The sequence below is a fragment of the Rissa tridactyla genome, chromosome 16 (assembly GCF_028500815.1).
Source record: "Rissa tridactyla isolate bRisTri1 chromosome 16, bRisTri1.patW.cur.20221130, whole genome shotgun sequence".
In the NCBI taxonomy this organism is placed as follows: Eukaryota; Metazoa; Chordata; class Aves; order Charadriiformes; family Laridae; genus Rissa; species Rissa tridactyla.
The window spans coordinates 5,249,674-5,265,466 of NC_071481.1; the positions used below are offsets into that span (position 1 = coordinate 5,249,674).

Below are 15,793 nucleotides of genomic sequence, written 5' to 3' on the forward strand. Positions count from 1 at the left end.
TGCTAATGGAGTGATGGTTCGATAAACACGTTAATACAAGGGAAGGGAGACGGTGCACGGGCTTTAGCTGTGGGAGGCATAAATGTTTCTGCTGAAAGCCGTGGCATAATTTCCGAATGTGTGTTTCAAATTCAGTGTAGCTAGTTAAAACTAACATGTAATGAGTTTTAGCTGTAAACGGCTTACCTTAATCTTTCTATTTTGGTCAAGTGAAAGGGAAATGAGGTCTGAGGAAACGCTCTTTAACAAAAGACGGGAAAGCTCCCAAGATTACTTATCTGTCAGTTGAATTGCAGGTAGTGCGTTTTTATGTGCACAGCAGTTTGCTCATTTTCAGAATCGGAGCAGTAGTGGTTCTACAGAAAGAATGGGTTATGCTAAAACAGTGGCCAGGCTATTGATCCTTTTTGAAAAAATAATCTATATTGAGAGATGTAGTAAAGATTTGTAGCTATCAAAGGCTCTAGACTTGTCTTACAATAGATGCTTTTTTTTAGCCACTGTTCTCAATTATTTGTTGATTTTGATGTTCAAAGACAAATAAAGATATACAAAGGCACGAGCTTAAAACTCCAAATTGCTTTTTGCACTGACAACTGTTATAAAACTGTAAACTTTGTATGAGTAGAAATATAGGGCTGTAAACAGGACGTCTAGTAGGTGTGTTAGCTGTATATGACACTTAACTCACAGCCTCCGAGGTCTAAACTTACAGCTTTTGTGGCTCAAAATGCAGTATCTTACAAATTATACTATTAATCCAGCAATGTTTTAGGTAGTTTGGCACTTATTTACATCAGTATATTGGTAAAGATTACATCCAGAATGATTTTAAGGTGTGGGAACCTAATGTTAACCAGTGTACAGCAACTGCTTTATTGCGTATCACGGTCACCCACACAGATGTGTGTTTCTGTTTGTAAAAAGGCATATAGGTAGTTGCTATTTTGATATACTGATTGAAACCAAGAAAAAAAAAAAGTCACATGTATAGTTTTCAGGGAAGACACGGCTTTATCGCTAAATTACACTGAACGCGCTAGGATTTCTGAGATGTTTTTTGCAGTAGCCTAGCTGGTTTTGGTAGCTGTGAAATAGCTGTTGTGGCTGTGAGGTTGAGTTTTTTGACTTGTATTTGTTTGACAATTGCAAGAGCAGCTGTTACTTTGTGGAAGATAATTTGTGATGGAAGCTTATTAGATCCTTTCTGTAGGCTAGTGTTTCTGCTTGTTCATATTGGAAAAAACTTTTCTGACCTCCCCCCCCGTATTTATTTTCCTGGCAATGAGTTAGTGTGTTGCAGACAAATTATTTTCTTCTGCCTCTTTGGCTTTATGTTGAGCTTGTTTATAAATAAAAAAAACACCTTTGTTTTAAACTCATTCCTCCTGTGATTTACTTTAAAGGACATTAAAGGACGTGGTTGTTTGAAGATAGCCCTGAATTCTTATGGCCCTTAGAGTTCTTACAGTTACTGCCTGTGTCCAAAAGCAGGGTCCTCAAGAGATCTTTTTGAATCCCCTTAGATGAAGGGTGAATATCCTCTTCAAGAAAGATTAGAAGGATAATCATAGATTTTCTGAAACAGAAGATAGGTCTCCAGTGTGAGATACGTGAGTAAAGCTCAAGAGCATCACCTGGTACGTTTACTTGCTTTTCTGGAATAGAAAATGTGGCTCTCAGACTGGAGAATGAAGATGGGGCGGTGGTGCTGGTGGTGGGGCAAACACCTTCCCCCTGCTTGGTTGGGAACATAGGTTGCCTTCATGGCAGGCTAGAACTTGTTCACTCTTCTCAGCCATCGGTTGTGAGTCTGCCTTATTTGGAGGCTTAAAAAAAAAAAGACACCATTAAATTCTGTTTTTTCTGTTGGTGTTTTCTTTTGCTCCCAAGGGCTCAGATTTGGATAAAATGAATCACTAATAATTGAATTTATTAGTAGTTTACTTATTGGATGCCCTCTGCATAGCTCCTTTCTTGTCAGTGTTATCTTTTGTATGTACCCGTTTTAAGCAAAAAGTTTAATAATCGGTGACCAAGAATTTGATGATGTATTTCCACATGGCAGTAACTTATCCTCGTTTGGGGTTGAAATAGGTCTTTTAATAGTAGCTTGATAACTCAGTGGATTTTTAATTAACTGAAATCACATGCCTTAAAATCTTTCACTTAAAAATAATAATTAAAAACTCCAGTTCTTATGACTGTGAGGTAATCTTAGACACCACCGATGTTAAAACAGATCAACAGATTGCTCCTGCAATCCATAGTCAGCCTGAGAGGGGAAAAAAAAATCTGAGAAACAGCGGCTTCCTTATTCACTTCAATAGAAAGCTGCACATAAAGTCTATGAAAACAAAACTTAATCTTTATTCAACGTGAGAGAGTTAATTCGCCTTCAAATTGACAGAGAAGCAGCAATATTTTTTAATAGCTTTGTACTTAATCAGAGGTAGTGTTTTATTTTGCTATCAGCACATTGATAGGACAAATTTCAGGAGACTTTTTTTTTTCTAGTGACATTTTAATGTCCGCCTGAATACTTAACATAGCCTTATTCATGTCACGATGAGGGAGGCAACTAGAGTGGCCAATAAATGGGGCTGGTAATGAGAGGATCTGTTTCTTGCTATTGATATATCCTGTCATAGCAATGGTAGCATACCTATTCAGCTTTCATGCCTGAAGAAAGAACCATTTTGACATGGACACATGCATTACTTGATAAAATCAAAGGATTTAATGCTGCTTAGGTCTCTTGAGAGTATGCAGGAGTCACCTGATATCTAGAGGAAAAAACATCTAGGAGTTTATACAGAGACTGTTCATGCATACCTTCCTTCAAAAGGGTTCCTACGTGGGGGAAAAAGAGATCAAGATGCTGGCGTCCTTGAGGTTTCAGATAAGAAGCTTATCTCATGGTAGATGCTATAGTCTTTAATGAATTCTTTAGTACTTTTGGAGATCAAAATTAGTAACTTATGACACCATTTAAGGCTGATGAGGATGGATTTAATTTATTGAAATTTGTACAGAAAGGCTGTATGTGTGATAAGCTGTGTTCCTTTGTAGAACATGGGTTTTTTAAAAAAATAATTTATTTTGTGCCTGTCAGTAGAAAAGATGATGATCAACTTCTTTTTAGATAAACTATAGAAATGCAGATAATTCCCAGGCATATGACACAAAAAGCTCAAGAACTTTTTAGCTAAGCATGTTGGTATTTTTTATTAACCAGGTACATCACTTATTCTGGGCTGCGTCTATGGGAGACATTTCTCTTGTGAAAAGCTTTGGTGTTCCCACAAAACTGGGACAGAAAGTAAAAAGAAGAGAGGTGCTAACTCCAACATAAGAAAAAAAATTAAGCTTTTCCTGCTCTGTGACAGGTTTCTTAATGACAAAATGGGCTTGGTGACTCCAGTGCATTCTATTCTTAGCTTTGCCATTATTTCCCACTCTCCATTAAATTTTCTTGGGTAGGAAGATTCGTCAGAAGTGAAACTAGTTGCCGAGTCTCCTCTCTGTGAAGAAAGGGCTCTTTCGGAGATAAACTGGGAAGAATGTTGCAACATCATCATCTCACTGAAGCCAGATGGTTCAGAGTGGAAGTTTATAAGAGGAATTTACTAAAATGCCTTTTAAAACTGCTTGTTTTGGGGTTTTTTTTTTTGGTTGATGGGTTGTGGGTTTTTTTTTTTTGAGTAACTGCCTCTGGGCATTGGCATTTCAGAGAAAAAAAAACCAAAACAAACACCTTTGTTTTTCCCAGGAAGCTTATCCAAACACTAGGGGTAGGTGGAAGAAAAGGTGCAAAAGTGCATCCATACTGAATAAGAAGCTTTCCTGCATGGTGCCTGTTGTTGTTTAGCAATATTTAAAAGACCAGGAACTTTCTGAACACTCGTTACAGGAAAACTGAAAAATTTTAGGGGTGTAGCATCATTCCTGGGGACGTTGTACTCTTAGAAAAGCTGCACTGGGTGTAGTAAAAGCAACACCCCTTCATAAATTAAACTCAAGAGTTCAGTTGTGTACTATCACGCAAGTATCAACAACCTGCTTAAATATGGTAATAGTTATGCAAAACTGCAAAAATGGCTTCATGCAATGAGACACCATTCCACCTCTGCTATTTCACTCATCCCTCCTCCCAGCTGGGACTGGTGGATGTGAAACTGGTATATATGTAAATTGTGTAAATTTTTATATATATACACACACACACACACACACACACAAACTGCATGTAAATTTAAAAAGAATACATTTATCCCCCTGATGTCTGAAAAATAACGATTTTACTGTGTCTACTGATATATAATGGGACTGTTGTCACCTTCTGTGTAAAATACTATGGGTTTTTAGAAACCTGCAGGTACCAGTGGTGTGAATTCGTAAAGTAAATGAGGGCATCAGTGTATGGTGTCATTAATAAGGAGCTGACTGTAGAGGGCACTCGAAATCAATATAGTGTTCTCTTTCCCAGCCGTTAACATGCAAAGATGATGTTTCAGTGAGGAAAAGCAATAAAAGTCTCTATACGTTCCTTCTGTCTTTCTCCCCAGCCACACGGCCTCTCAGTGTGTTGGTGGCATGAATATTGGTTTGGCCTGGAGAGTTCATCTGGGAGATGCGTCTTAATTATTTAGCTCTGGGGGGATTCCTTCACCAGGCTTCCAAAACACTGTGAGCTCTAACACCTTACCTGTTGTTTTCATGCTGACTTAAATAATTTGAATGTTTGAAGTATCTTTTCGGGCCTTTATAGAGCATAAATTAAAGGATGAATGGTTCAAACTTGATGGCATTTTCTTCCTGTCTTGGACAAGAGGTAAAATACTGCATTTTTTCCTCAATATATCTGTAAAGAAGCAGTGTCTTGACCTGCTGTGATTTCTAATATTCCTTTCTAGCAGCTAGTAAAACGTGTAATAAAGTACAAATTCCACACTGAGATTTCACGTAGGAATTTTTTTTCCTGTTGTTTATAACTGTCCCCGTATCACTTTATTTTTTTTTTTTCTTGCCTTTACATCCGGTCTGGTGATCCTTGCCCAGATGACTAAATAACTGTCCTTGGGGAGGGCTTTTCCTGCTTAGAGGTTGTAAAGCCTCAAAGTGCTCATGGTTCTTGGTTGCTTAGTGTTGGACAGCAGTAGATACCATATCAAATTCCTTTTGGCAGTTACGGAACGACGTATGTCCGTGGACCCAGCTGTATGTGACCAAGGCAGAGCACTAGAACTGCTGGGAGCATTTTAGGGAGAGTCTCGGTACTGCTAGTCCCAGCTGTGGCTCTTGCTCTTAAACTAACTTTCTAAATTAAAAGTTCAACTTCTTTTAATGAGTATTTTAAAATGTGAAAAGACAGCATTGGCAATAATTGCATCGATATAGGACAGACTTCCAGGTCACTTAATTCAGCTTTTCTGTAGATTTTCCTCTGAGCACGAGAACTGTTTCCCTAATGACTAAAAAAAGTCCCCAGTTGTGTAAGGTCTTATCTAAAGCTGTAGCTCAAGCTCTTGGTTGGAGAATATTACATCGGCAAATGTAGCGTCTGTTGAGATTTCTCTTCCCTTTGCTGCTTTGTGGGAAGAATGATACATTTCTTTTACAGCTTAAAAGAAGTCTTGCCTGACTGCTTGGAGTGCATGGCCGTTCTGGGACATGCAGAACTGGGGAGTACCGTTGTGCGGGTTCCCCTCTTTTGTACTGAATATGCCTTGCCTTTTTCCCCTGGAAAAGTTTTAACTGTTTCCCCTTGAATATACAATCAGGTAATACAAAACTCATAATTTTTACCTCTGACTTGAGTGGTTATGAGGATGGTAATTGTTTCAGCCTGATGGAGATTAAAACTTGTCTCCCATGTCAGTTATTAAATGTGGGAATAGCTGCAGGCTGTGGAATGAAATATTTGATTTACAGTGCAACTCTGAAAAGCTATAACGCAAGAACTGTATAGATTTGTTTGGTATAAAAGCTTCATTTAAGAGGAGAAGAAGTGGCAGCCTACTAGACCGTTTCTGGTTGTGATTCCTATTTTAGCCTGATGTGGTGATTTGTGTGGTATAATGACGGTAATTCAGAGCTGGGAGATGAGTTGTCTGTAATTCGGAGCCTTGCTCGGTGTTACAGCTTCTTATCAGCAGAGTTAACAGGAGCTGAACTGTCTGTATTACATGGAGTTTTCCTCCTTTCTCAAGTTAAAGGTTAAAGTTATTAAAAGCCTGTCTGTTAGCTTTTGTTGGCATTGAAGAGTGCTTTGGACACTTGCACATTATTGCCGTGGACATATTTTTCTGCTTAACGTGGTGAGCAGTTGTTTAATTGGAAAAGCTGTTACTTCTCGTGATCCTGACTGTAGTAAAAATCAATGTCTTCTCTGCAGTCTGAACTAATAGGAATCAAACTCACTGAAGGATGAAAATGGATTAATCAACCGAGAGCCATCTTAAAGGTTATTTAAAAAAACCCAAACCCACAAACAAACCAAACGCCCCCACTCAAGGTCTGAAACTAATGGGCAAAACATGGTGTTTCCTACCTTAAATTGAACTAATGGAGGGAAGATGGTGGAAGTTTTAATCTGAAAGGGATATAGTAATATTCTTGGGAGCTATTTGATTTCAAAATCCTTCCTTTTAAACACCACCTCCTGTATATATCTTCAATCTTTGGATGAACTAACAAAAACGAGGCCTAATTATGGGTTTCTTTGTAGTGGAAGCCATGAAAGGCACTGCCTGTTCATTCCAAGAACTGAATCAAACAGGATTGTCAGGTGTCTTCTTGACCTCATTTGTCCAGTGAGGTCCGCTGATTTAAAATATGTCTGTTGCGTATCTGGTTATTGGTCTCCCAAAGAAAGAAGTAGCAAGGGGGATGACAACTGCATATTTAGTTGCCCACTCCTTTAGAAAAATGTGGGTGGGGTTGGGGTTGGAATTGATGTCTCATAATCCTGTAAATTGAGTAATGGACCAAGCAATCACGGCTAACATGTCTGTTAAGAGAGACTATGGAATATAATTCATGTTGTTTTCCTGAGATTGCATTCACTGTTAATATATAACCACTATTAACAACTGCTGTACAAATGAGCCTGAAAAGACAGGCTTTAATTCTAGTTAGCAAGCTCTCCAGTTCCCCCTCTTCTCTAAACTTTTAGTTGATTTTTTTTTTTTTCCTGTTAGCTCATTCTTGACAATCCTCCACTTAATATATTTTACAGCCGTGACTTGTGCTACGCACTGGCATCTGCATGGAAGTTAGATGCAGTGTGACCTTTTTGACCGGAGGTTATAAACAGGAACGAAATGGGTGACCTGGAATGTGTTCTGTGACTGCTTAATGATGACTGTGGTAGGGAAATTGAAACAAAGTGTAACCTTTAATTTATGTTTTCGCCTCTTGGTATGCCACCCTTGGCATGCTCAGATCCTAAAAAACAAAGCAGTAGATTCTATTTCATGAGGAAGTTGCCTGCTAAGCTTTAATATGAGAGAATGAGATAATTGCTCAAAGACCAAACCAAGAACATGTCTAATGTTCTATGTACCACAGGTCTGAAGACCTGCCTGTGCTCCTCTGGATTTTTCTGCACTTTGCACACTGTTTTTGTTGTTCTTTAGTTCAGATCTTGGTTAATGAATCCAATTGTTAGCTGGAGTGGGAACCAAACATATGAAAGAACTTTGTGTGATGTTGCTTGACTCTGTGCGTTGTAGTTTTTTTTCTTAATGCTGTTTTCAGCACTTGAGGGGAAACCTGAAAACTTAAAATTTGCAGCTGCAAAGTGAAGTTTCTACATGGTCTTTGTGGCTTGACTTGAATTTACAGTGTTTTGGTGGGTTTTATAATGCTTCTTGGAGGAGGCTGACACTAGATGGCGTCCTGCAGCTTGACCATGTCACCTCATTACAAATGGTCACTGATTACTCTTGAGCCATTCTTATTAAAAGAGATTTCTTATGCAGTGGCTTTAAAGCTATTTGTGTATTGTTATGTTGGAAACTTGCCGCACATCCTCTGAAACTCATGCATTCCTTTTGTCCAGGAATGTTTGCTTTTTCTGTAAATTTAATATAGAACATGTAAATATTTTCTTAAATGAATCTTTGTTTTATGGAATTGTCCCTTTGTGTGTTTGTGTTTCGGTAAGGTCTTGATTTGCAACCTGCAGGCAGTTGATTTAATCAAAGATGTAACGTCTGGAACACAATTTAGAATGGGAGGGAATGGTGTTCTGATGTTTTACAGTTTTCTGTAAGTACTTTCAAGAAATTACATAGCGCTTGCATATCTGAATTACTATGTTGCCTTGAAATTATTTGGCTGCCAATTCTGATGGGGATTATGTATTTTAAGTTTTTCTGTGTTAGTTTGTGTGGATTCATGTGTTTTCTCTCCATGTCGTGAGACGAGACAGTTAAATAGAAGATCTCGAATGCCTTTTACATTAAATTCTTTCTGATAGGCCATTGAAGGAACAGTGTCAGGGAAAACTGGCATGTTGCCAGTACAGCCGTCCTAAAAATATTAATTTGTGTGTTTCTGTAGAAGCTGCATTATATATGAAACCAAGGTGAACATAGTTAAGACTAGTGTGTTTTTTTGCTTGAGAATTTTGAAGGAAGTTCAGTGTCAGGAAATAGTCATGTGAATGGGATTTCCAAGTACTTTGTGTGATTTTTGTGTTATTTTTTTTGTTAAATGCTGATAGGAAAATATGCATTGTTTTGACAAGTAGCGCAGAACTGATTTATGTTAAAATATACAGCAGGATCCATTCTTTTGAGTGTTTGATAAGCTAGCGTAAACCATGCTTAACTATTGCCACCTCCTCATCTACAGTGGGAGGAATATTGTGAAACTAATTTTGAAAGGCCTTTTTGACTATTAATTGGTTGATATTAGCTATCACAAGTCTGCCGCTTCCTTTTAGTTCAGGTGAAGCTTCTGTGTAGGTGGTTGAAGGCTGCTGTGTGAAAGATGCTCCTACAGCAGTAAATCCTTATCTGTTTGAAAACCAAGTCAAAGTAAGTTGAGGCCAGCAAACTGCTTAAATAATTTGCCTGATTTGAGGAAGGTCATGTCGCACTCTGAGCAGTACAGTTCTGAATTTCTCTTTATCAAGTCTTCCAAAGTGTAAAGAGACCTTTTTCAGACAGATAAAGGCATAGTTTCTTAAGTATAATAAGTTACAGCGTGGTCAAGATGGATACCTGCCTAAATTTGGTTGCAATTTTTACCCTGCTGTATTTTTTTTAAGACTCTTAAGTTACAGGTGCATGTGGGAAAGTATCAATTTTTGACATAAAATGCTATTTCTTCCTATGAGCAAAAAGCTGTCTTGTTTGCTTACTCTTACGAATTTGTGGAGGAAAAAGGAGAAGAGGAATAAACTAAGAACCTTGACGTTATTGCATGGTTTGGGGGATTCTGGGGGTGGTGGTGGAGCAATGCCTGAATTAGTTTCATACCCGACGTATCTTCTTCCGTAGTTTTGGGAAATCAAGGGTTTCTTCCCCATGTAACTGAACTGGAGTCATGTGGTTTCAGACTGTAACATTTTTTCAAGATTATAGTAGAAACTTCCTGTTTTTAGGGCTTATCTCCCTGTCTGGAGGAAAAGATTATTATAGGTACGGTCACATCCTGTGGTTATTGTCACTTAAAAAAAAAAGTCTATTGAATTTTTTTGAAGCCTTTGAATATGAAAGTGACTACTACACTAAAAAACTGTGAGCTGTAGTTACATGTCTTATCTCTGCTATGATTTCAGTAAAAAACTGTAAACCCATTGCGAATTTTACATATCAGTTTAATTTCTGCTATACTTGGTGTGGTGAGAAAAATCTCTCGGTAAAGAATCTGTCTTACTCTGGAAGGAAGATTGTAAAGGAAACATTTGGCAGTCATTTCCTTTAGCTTGTGAGTATGAGCATGCTTTATATTATAATAGTTTAAACATACCACAGGCTGTTGATAGAGGTATCAAGTTTTCCATTCCCAACGTTACTTTTAGTAGAAACTGGAGGGAAGAACGGGCAGACTTCCATTGTTAAACAACTGCTTTGATGAAGTTGAAAGAGACGCATTTGCTTACTTCTTCCTGCCCTCCTTTTCTTTAGCTTTACCCCTCCCCTTTTCCCCACACGCACCTAACTAGTGAGAATTTTATTTTGCTTTTCCATATACAGCTGAGAACAAATCTCTTGGGGTTTTTTTTAAAATCCATTTATTGGATGTAAATTTTCATTTTTTAATAGGACTTTTTTTTCTTGATGGATATTTGGATTTCTTCTTGTTTTCTTTAAGATAATACCTTCAAAAATAAGTTGTGTTGTCAGTTTGTCGTTAAATTCAAGGAGCTGCTGAACAGGCTGATGTCTTGCCGTAAGTACCACAAAATCTGGCAGACACAAGTGGATTTTGTTTTGATATTCTTGGCTTACAACGTACCATTCTGTAATTTGGAGTTTCCCAGGGCAGGGATTTTCTACAAAAACACTTTTGAATTTAAGTATTGGTCCCTACAGAGACGAGGAAACCAACCAGAGGAAAAATATTGGAGGAAAAAAAAAGTGATTTTTGTGAATAGCAGACACAAACTTTTTTGCTTAAATTTGTCTTGTCTGGTTTTGTTTTGATTTCTGGATATGAAAGCCGTAGCTGGGTTTCAAGTTACTTGTCTCACTACTTGTTCCCTAGTAGCTTGGTCGTGATATCCCAACTGAGTTTATTACACTTCGTACTTAACTTACCTATGCACAGAAAACAGAACATTGTAAACTGCTTGCCAAGTTGCTGCATTCCTCAGGTCATTCATCTTTTTTTTTTTTTCTTTTCTTTTTTTCCTCCTTTCTTCCCAAAGAAAGCATACTTTGCTTCTGGCTGAATTTGGTCCTTTTTGAAGTACACCTACTTCAGAGCATTGTCCTTGCATTCAGTTTTAACTGGAAATAGAAAATGCTGTCTCCCCTTCTCTGCCTCGTGTCTGTGTTTACTTGGGCTTTTTGTGAGGCGCACTGAAGTCTGGTTTCAGGGGTTTGCGTAGCTGGTGGAATTAAGTCTTCCACATTTAGAGCGGCAAAAGTAGGGAGAAGGGTTTGGGTTGACATTACTGTGAGCATTCACTTAATTGCATGGGGACTTGAGATGGAACTCCAAGTGGGCTGGGCCAGATCTGTTTGTATTCTGGGGTTTTTTTTGTTGGTTTTGTGGGTATTTTCTCCCCCCCCAAACACTTCCTAAGCTAGGCCTTCCTGTAAAATCCTGAGATTTCACATGCTAGCATGTGAATTGCCTTAGTCTTCACAGCTCCCGGCGGGAGCAACTTGTGTTTTTTCTTTCCTACTGTGACAAATGCTGCGTGCATCCAAGATGCCGTATAAAAATAACCTGCCAGATTTCTTCCAAAGACACACAGAATGGAGTTATACTGGACTTCATGGCCTTGAAGTCTCTATCCCCATTCTACAGCTCAGTGATGCACTGTCTGGACCAACAGTAATTCTTTGGCTGCGTCGCAGGTTCTGGATGGCCTGCAGAGGAATCTGAGGCAACTTGCATTGTTTCCTATTAACAAGCAGTAAGTACCGCCAGTGCACAGGTCCTGGCATTTATTCGATTTTTTTTTTTCTTTGGAGGGTTTTTTTGCTCTTGAGACTTGTGCCTCTCAGCAGGTGGAGTTGGCCCAAAGGTGTTACCTTACGGGGTGGCAAAGGAGTCGTTGGTGGCAGTTGTCAGTGGCAGTTGCAGCAAGGGCGGTGCCTGGAATTCTTGGGCCTAAGAGCAGTTAAAGGGTTGTTGAAGCTCCTCAGAATTTTCTGTGCTTGATAGGGTCCTCCTTTCCCAGAGTATTGATGTGGTGTGACATTTTAACAGTGAGCTGGAAGGACATGCAGCTTGACTGGAGGTCTTCTGAAATATAAACCTGAACACTGCGTAAGTACAGGAAAGGAGTCAAAGTTCTTGAACCATAAAATGTGTGATAGTGTTAGTAGTTTGGTTTAGCGGCTTCTAGGTTAGATGCTGTGTACTTAGAGGCTTGGGAAAAAAAAAACCTCTTAGCCCAAACAACAAACTAATCAAAACTAACCCACCAAAATCAACCAAACAAAACCCAATCCAACAAAAAAAGCCAAACCTCTGAAAGTTCATGGTCCGTAAAGCGTACGGGTTCCATTTAGGGATTTGAGAGTGGGAAGGAAATGATTGATCCAAATTGCAGCAGTTATACACTAAATTAAAATCATCTTAATGTGCTGATTTTTAGGAACTGCTGCACATGCAAACGTGGTGGAGTGGAAGTGGACAAGACTCTGACTGTGTTTAACTGTGTGCAGAGTTTACCGTCTCCTTAGGCGGGCTTGGATTACAGAATGAAATGGCCTTTTGATGATGTTGAAGCAGTAATAACATTGCACTGAATTTCCTCTTAGAGATTACGTTTTAGCAGTGTGGAAAAGCACCCTCATATAATTGTGGAACAAGCTGTAGCTGAATTAAAGAAGCTGTGGCAAGAAGCTGCTTAAAACTTGATGCATGTTTCCTGTTGTGTATTTACACGTGCTCACAGATCTGCAAGTAGAGACAATTTTCCTGCTTCAAGCAGGTTCGAATTTGTGTGTAGACAGTAGTAACTGTTTTGTCAAGAGCTGAGTATCATTTATTAGTATAAACACAGCTGAGAATAAAACAGTGCGTTATTTGCAAAGGAAGAAAACATTACCTCTAACCTGACCGAAGGTTTTGTGTTTAGAACAGGTAGAGCCTAGAGGCTTTGATGTTGCATTGAAAACAGATAGAAACAGGTAACAAATATTCAGTGCTCCTGTTCCGAGCAGTTATGAGGTGACCTTCCACGCGAGTAGCCCAGCCTACTTTTCAGCTCCTTTGCTAAGGAATCTTCAGTTGACGTGTTGCCTCAGGAATTCTCTTAACTTTCAGCTTAAACTGCCTCTGCTTCAGCCTTTTTCTTGCACTGGAAGTATCATTGTTATTTTGGCTGGGAATATAGGCATGGCCGGGGAAAGGGAAACTTTTGATGAGGTCTGGAATTAAGTGACACACCAGGAAAAACAGTGCTGTGACAATAATAAGCTGTTAGGTTGTCCTCCTGGAACTACTGCCTTTCTCTTCCCCACTGCCCAATGCCGGATCCAAAGGGAGAGCTTGATTTACGTGGAGCTCTGAAGACAGTGTTAAGTCCCCTTTTAAAAATAGGTTCGGCTTAGCAGGGGTTTAATGTGTTGGACTTGTTGCTTGTCTAAGCTGGCAAGTAGTGTTATAGTAGCTTTTAGGAAACACTTGCCGTGATCACAGCTCCACGTGTTCTTAAAAGTAAGTTCACAGCTTCTTTTTTTGTACAATTAGTGCAAGCCAGGCAACGTACTTGAACCTGCTTTTAAAAAAAGTTACCTGGGTAAGCCGACTGCATGAACTCAGTGAGCTGCTTTTAAGTGTTTGTGGGACCTCTTTGACTTGGATGTCTCTTTTTTAAAAAAAAATAAAATAATTAATTTACCCATTTAATCTGTATAATCTCATTAAGCCTGTTTATGGTTAGTTTGTGTTTCAAGTGTATACATATCTGGTAAACCTGAAATTGCTCCTTTGGAACAGTTTTGCTAGTGGGGGAAATGTTTATGTGTATGTGATGGCTAATTCTGTTGGAAGAAGTGGAGAATGCTGCTGATCCATAGATCTTGTGGCTTGGAGGGAGTATGTCTATATTTAATATTCTTTGAATTTCTATGTTTGTATTTAATGCGCTTCAAATTTGTATGTCTTTATTTAATATGCTTCAAATATGGTAGACTTGTGCGAAGTTATGAATTATTTGTGTTTGTTATGAGTAGTATGTCTAGAAAGCAGCACATTTTACAGCCCTTTGAAGATACACTGTCTGTCACTTCTCAGTGCTCAATCTTTCATGAGCTGACGTGCGTAGGTACAGTGTACAAAGTGTTACAGTATTCTCGGAAAGCACTGAAAACACAGGACTAAGATAACGGGTGCTTTCCAGTCTTTTAGCTGTGAGGAGGGGTGGTGTGCCTGGGTGTATGTGTACATGCATTTAAGCAACATAAGGAATTACCGACAAATACCAAGTCAAAGCCTTATTTTTTCAAATTTCCAGCTTCAGTTGTTTACTGTCTGTAACGTTTCTTCAACTAGGTGTTCTATTTAATTATAATTGTTATAGTAAAGTCAGGTATGGGCTCCCTTGGCTGCGTGCTTAGGCCTGTAGCATGCAGAGGGCTTTGCTTGTAACCGCATCCCTTGTCTCTGTTCATTATCTGTTAATGGTACTCGACATGACAGGCTTGTTTTGATAAATGGAGGCCGCCAGGAAAACCGGCCTGGATTGTGCATGCGGTGGAATTGAGCTTTATTTCATTGTGTAACACCAGCTCGCTAATGCCTGCTGGACCAAACACAACAGTGCGTCCTGCGAGGTCTGTCAGCAATTGTGTGAATCACCATCAGTCTGTGAATCTCCGCTCAAGCCTGCTCCAGCTCTCCTTCTCTACAGCATATTTGCCTCACCCTTCTGGAGTTAGTTCCTGCTTGAGTAGCCTTGATGGGTTTTGTGTACGTATAACTCATGAGGTTTGTTTTTTTTCTCCCTTTTTCAGATATGCATGCTTTTAGTTGATCTTAAACTTACAACAGCATTTCTATTTTAATGCTGTGACTAGCAAAGGCGTATTTCATGCCCAATAAATGATTCTTTTTTTCATTTTTGATAATCCATTTCCAAAAGACAAGATAGAAAGTCCCTGTTGCAAAATGGAGCTTGGGGCTGTACTCTGTGCATGGGGGGTTTTTATTTTTTTGTTTTAGTCTATGAAATGGGGGCAGATCTCCGTATCTCATAGGAAAGCCAATTAGTGGAAAGTTCAGTTGTTTCTGATGTCAGTGACTGAATGCTGTAGCTGTTCTGTTCATTCAAGAATCTCCAATATGCTGTGTAAAAACAGATGGGCGTTCAGCTGATTTCACTGCCGTCTCCCACATTGCCCGGTTCTAAAGTTGGCTTGCCGTGGATTTGCAAGACAGCGTCTGAGACTCAAGAACACTCTCCAGGTCTGTTGCTGTGTTCAGACTGCTGGATGCTGGACTCTGCACTGAGCAGCTTTCGTCCTAATAGGATAACAAAAGATAGGATACCAAACACTATACAGATCCGCCTTTTTTTTTTTTTTCCTTTCTTATTCGAGTGCATTTTTCCAATGTATACTGACTTTTAGAATTTGTGGTCCAAGCTGGCGGGTCATCTGTCCTGGAGGGATAAGGTGTTTTGAACAAATACCATCAAACAGGATATTTTTCAAATAAATGGAACTTGGCCTGAATGAACTTAGTGCTGGAAAACTCTTTTGGAAGTCCTTAGAAGTAAACACTGATTTAAATACACACTGGAGCAGTAAGTTCCCTTCTATGACTTGCCAGGTGTCAGGCCACATTTGATTAGAAAATTGAAGTAAGGATAAATGCGATGTGGTTTCTTTGTGTGCTGACTTGAGGATTGAATTTCAGCTCTGGCAGGTTTGGAGCTGTCGCATGGCTACTTGGTTACAAAGCTTATTTTGAACCAGTTCTTTCAAAGATAGGCTCCAGTTCAGAAGCTGTTATACAATGAATATTGTAGGAGCGAAGCTCGTGCTGCACACCATCTTCAATTTGTATTGATCATAGCAGTCTTGCAATGTGGCAAGGGCATTTGAATTAATCAGCTACTTCAGCTGTGTTAGTGGTTTTAGGTAGCTATTTC

At 39.1% G+C, this 15,793-nt stretch overlaps 1 protein-coding gene across 1 annotated transcript in view; it reads left to right on the forward strand.

The window, feature by feature from the left end:
- Positions 1–15,793, forward strand: part of RERE (arginine-glutamic acid dipeptide repeats) — a 243,524-nt gene that overhangs the window by 32,900 nt on the left and 194,831 nt on the right. The gene's annotated exons all lie outside the window — the stretch shown is intronic.